At 53.0% G+C, this 5,000-nt stretch overlaps 3 non-coding genes across 3 annotated transcripts in view; all 3 read right to left on the bottom strand.

The window, feature by feature from the left end:
* LOC146534977 (large subunit ribosomal RNA) overlaps positions 1-560 on the bottom strand; it is a 4,026-nt gene extending 3,466 nt beyond the window's left edge. Inside the window, exon 1 of the ribosomal RNA XR_014878513.1 lies at positions 1-560. This exon is cut by the window's left edge and continues 3,466 nt beyond it. This is a non-coding gene — a ribosomal RNA (large subunit ribosomal RNA).
* Positions 561-1,125: 565 nt separating this feature from the next.
* Positions 1,126-1,282, bottom strand: LOC146534976 (5.8S ribosomal RNA). The gene has a single exon (XR_014878486.1). It is a non-coding gene; the product is annotated as a 5.8S ribosomal RNA (ribosomal RNA).
* Positions 1,283-2,109: 827 nt separating this feature from the next.
* On the bottom strand, positions 2,110-4,012 carry LOC146534975 (small subunit ribosomal RNA). Its single transcript, XR_014878501.1, has one exon. It is a non-coding gene; the product is annotated as a small subunit ribosomal RNA (ribosomal RNA).
* Positions 4,013-5,000: the final 988 nt, after the last annotated feature.

Below are 5,000 nucleotides of genomic sequence, written 5' to 3'. Positions count from 1 at the left end.
CGACGGACGCGACCCGTGCAGCGCTAGAACGCCACGCGAGTGACGGTGCGCCACATCGAGGCGCACGCCCGTACGCCGCCGAATGACGGTGAATCTCTCCGTTCGTTCATTCGAGTTTCGCAGGTTTACCCCTGAACGGTTTCACGTACTCTTGAACTCTCTCTTCAAAGTTCTTTTCAACTTTCCCTCACGGTACTTGTTCGCTATCGGTCTCGCGGTAATATTTAGCCTTAGATGGAGTTTACCACCCACTTAGGGCTGCACTCTCAAGCAACCCGACTCTGAGGAGAGTCCCTCTCGCCGTCTCGCTCCGTCGCTACGGGCCTGGCACCCTCTACGGGAAAACGGCCCCGTTCAAGACGAACTTGGACAGGAGTGGCGACGACGAGAAAGCGGGACCTCCCGAACACCACATCTCCCGCGATCGTTACAACCGCGGGATTCAGTGCTGGGCTATTTCCTGTTCGCTCGCCGCTACTAAGGAAATCCTGGTTAGTTTCTTTTCCTCCGCTTACTAATATGCTTAAATTCGGCGGGTGATCCTCCCTGATCTGAGGCCAACGATAAAAAAACGAGGCAGACGCGATATCCGTCGGCGCGAAGGCGCCGATCTCGCGGGGCGGGCGTTGGACGCGTTCGATCACAGCGACGATCCGCCGCCGTATCTCACACTTCCGCCACCCTCCTCCCCCGACGAGCGTCGGCGTCGACGCGCACTTCGGACGTCGAGTCCGCCTACTGAGCGTACGCTACCCACTATACTCGCGCTATACGCGAGACGCGCGAGCGTGAACGCACGGAGACATCTCTATCTCGCGTGCGCGCACACCGGATTCGGCGCGGCACTAGTTCAACTCCCGTGGACCCTCTGATTTTTATCTCGAAGGGTACAGGAGAGAACGGGTCGCGCCTCCTCCGTCGGCAATGAGAGGTGTACTCGCATTGCCGTTCGCACAAGTGTGTTGCGAAGCGAGTCGGCGCCGGCCACCGGGGAGGCGGCGCGGCGCACGACATTGGCTGGTCGCATATTTGAACGGACCGCGATAGCGAGCTGTGCGCTCGCACTCGACGGAACCGCCATTTGTACGCGGTCAGCGTACAGTGTGGCATTTGTTTTTATGCAGCCGGCCCTCAGACAGGAGTGGTCCTGGATGTAACCCCACGGGCCGCAATGTGCGTTCGAAATGTCGATGTTCAAATGTGTCCTGCAGTTCACACTATGACGCGCAGTTAACTGCGTTCTTCATCGACCCGCGAGCCAAGTGATCCACCGTTCAGGGTAGTGGTTTGTTTATTTTGCGCGATCAGTAAAGACCAACGCAAAAGTAACATGTTTAAAAATGTTTGAAACGTGTCACGAACATTGTCGACTACGTCGACATCATCAACAACCACACTCGCCGCACGTGGACTCGTCGGAGACGACGTGCGTAGAGATTATGGATGTTCAATTTGTTTGTTTGTTTGTGATCTACCGACGATCGGCGCCGGGCCACGCCCACCACGCACGAGTGTGCGGAGGAGACGATGCCGGCGCGATCACGGACACACTACAGACAGGGACACGGACATCTGTCGCGGCGCGGAGTCGTTCGCAATACGGGCAAACGTAGAGCTCTCGACTGCCGCCGCGGCGCGACGTCCGTCCGTCCCCCGTCCGACCGCATTATATAGTTTAGCGGAGAACGACCGCCCCCGCAGTATCGACGAGGACGACACACGACATCATCTCGTCGCCGACTAGCGAAAAGTATACGCCTATGGTGGTGTGGACTCGTATAGCGGCGAGCCTGTCAGCAGCGGTGCGATCGACTCGCGGCGCGGATTCTCACCGGTCTGCGTCGATCGCGTTCCACCGCCGGCTCGCCGAGCCGACCACCCCGCACGCACACGTGCACACGTTCCAGCAAGTTTGCAGGGAGCGCGCGCGCGCGCGCGCGCCGGCGACACTGTTCCGCTCTGTGGCGACGCGATGCACCGTCGTGCGCTCTCGATTTGTTGTCTTTTCGTCGAAAATGTTGCGCGGGCGCTTTCGCTCTCATCGCCTTTTTTTTGTATAATCATATATCTTTGTTATGTGTGATGTATTTCGACAACACACAAACACGTTAATGATCCTTCCGCAGGTTCCCCTACGGAAACCTTGTTACGACTTTTACTTCCTCTAAATGATCAAGTTTGGTCAACTTCCCAGCAACGCCGACGGCCGTGAAGCCACCGCGTGTCGGTCCGAAGACCTCACTAAATCATTCAATCGGTAGTAGCGACGGGCGGTGTGTACAAAGGGCAGGGACGTAATCAACGCGAGCTTATGACTCGCGCTTACTAGGAATTCCTCGTTTATGGGGGATAATTGCAAACCCCAATCCCCAGCACGAAGGAGTTTCAACGGGTTGCCCGGGCCTCTAGGCCAGGGAGAACATGCTGATTCCTTCAGTGTAGCGCGCGTGCGGCCCAGGACATCTAAGGGCATCACAGACCTGTTATTGCTCAATCTCGTGCGGCTCGAAGACGCCGGTCCCTCTAAGAAGAATTTTAATACGTCGCCAGTGAGTTGCGCGACCGAAATCGCGCACACCTAAATGACGACGCCTATTTAGCAGGCTAGAGTCTCGTTCGTTACCGGAATTAACCAGACAAATCGCTCCACCAACTAAGAACGGCCATGCACCACCACCCACCGAATCAAGAAAGAGCTGTTAATCTGTCAATCCTTCCGGTGTCCGGGCCTGGTGAGATTTCCCGTGTTGAGTCAAATTAAGCCGCAGGCTCCACTCCTGGTGGTGCCCTTCCGTCAATTCCTTTAAGTTTCAGCTTTGCAACCATACTCCCCCCGGAGTCCAAAATCTTTGGTTTCCCGGAAGCTGCCCGCCGAGCCATTGTATTAACGTCGGCGGATCGCTAGACGACATATTTACGGTTAGAACTAGGGCGGTATCTAATCGCCTTCGAACCTCTAACTTTCGTTCTTGATTGATGAAAACACCTTTGGCAAATGCTTTCGCTGATGTTCGTCTTGCGACGATCCAAGAATTTCACCTCTAACGTCGCAATACGAATGCCCCCAGTTATCCCTATTAATCATTACCTCGGAGTTCTGAAAACCAACAAAATAGAACCGAGATCATATTCTATTATTCCATGCACGAAATATTCAAGCGGCATTTTGAGCCCGCTTTGAGCACTCTAATTTGTTCAAAGTAAAATTGTCGGCCCATCTCGACACTCACCGAAGAGAACCGCGATAGGATTTTGATATTGAACCGGCGTTTTACCGCCGGCTCACCGACGATATGCTCCGCAGACGTGTCAGTATCACCGCGGATGCGGTGCACCGACAGCGCGGCGCACATATGCAACTACGAGCTTTTTAACCGCAACAATTTTAGTATACGCTATTGGAGCTGGAATTACCGCGGCTGCTGGCACCAGACTTGCCCTCCAATTGTTCCTCGTTAAAATATTTAAAGTGTACTCATTCCGATTACGAGGCCTCGAAAGAGTCCCGTATCGTTATTTTTCGTCACTACCTCCCCGTGCCGGGAGTGGGTAATTTGCGCGCCTGCTGCCTTCCTTGGATGTGGTAGCCGTTTCTCAGGCTCCCTCTCCGGAATCGAACCCTGATTCCCCGTTACCCGTGACAACCATGGTAGTCGCAGAAACTACCATCGAAAGTTGATAAGGCAGACATTTGAAAGATGCGTCGCCGGTACTTGACCATGCGATCGGCAAAAGTTATCCAGATTCATCAAAATTAACGACTTCGGACGCGAAGCCCTCCGTCGATTGGTTTTGATCTAATAAAAGCACTCATCCCATCACTGGTCAGAGTTCTGATTGCATGTATTAGCTCTAGAATTACCACAGTTATCCAAGTAACTGAGTAAGATCTAAGGAACCAAAACTGATATATTGAGCCATTCGCGGTATCGCCTTAATACGGCTTGCACTGAGACATGCATGGCTTAATCTTTGAGACAAGCATATAACTACTGGCAGGATCAACCAGGGAGCTAACAATAACAACATCGCTAACTCTCGCGTTGTTTTATTTATTTTGTTAAACGTCGAACGCGGGCGTCGAGAGACGCGTCGCGATGACTTTTAAAAAATAAAATTATAATAAATTTTGAACTTTGAAAGCTTACGCGACGAGCGATAACACACAAACAAACAAACAAACAAATGAATGAATGAATGAATGAATGCATGTCGGTTCGCGCGCAAACTATCGCCGCTCCGATATTACACACGACGCGCGCGCCGCACAACGCACGCGCAGACGCCGTCGTCGGTTAGAACGAAGACGAAAGCGGTGGCGGTGTGTGCCGGTGCTCGGTCGCAGTACTGAACGTTCTCTGACGAGATCTTTGATGCGTGCGCAGCGACAACGGTCGCAAAACGCACACAACACACTCTCATAATCTCTCGTTTAACATGAGCGTGAACATGTTGTGTATACAAATCAACGCTCGGTGTTGGAGAGATCGTGGCCAATTTTAAAGGAACGTGTCGCCCCGCAAAGGGTGGCCGCGCACACTGGTATTAGAACGGTCGCTGAACAAACATCGATATAACAATGTATCAAAGTTGATATACGAACAACGCAAATCGTGCGGCGTTGATGCCCGTAATGGGGAGAGACGCGAGACACTCTACGCAAAACTGTGACTACTAATCACAAGAAGAGCGAGAGAGCCCCACAACAAACCCCCACAACAAACATAACCAACCGCACGCGCGCGCCCGTCGACCGACACTGTACAACACCACAATATTATGTGTGGTATGGGTGTGTTGTGTGTATTTATGCGTTATAGTAACACACGAATACTACTACAAAACCTCCGTGGAGGGTCGACTACGCTCATACGTTTGGCTCGTCGACACCTCACATATGTACAGAGCGACGGTCGCGACACTCGGGACGTGCCGACTGACAGACGGACGGCCGGGTGGAATGGTGAATGAGAGTTGATGGGGAGTGAACACCGTGACCA

This window comes from Heliconius melpomene, chromosome 11, assembly GCF_056956725.1.
Source record: "Heliconius melpomene rosina isolate 202511_hmr_F chromosome 11, ASM5695672v1, whole genome shotgun sequence".
NCBI lineage: Eukaryota > Metazoa > Arthropoda > Insecta > Lepidoptera > Nymphalidae > Heliconius > Heliconius melpomene.
Note: the sequence above shows the minus strand (reverse complement) of the source record. Positions and strands in the feature narration are given on the sequence as shown.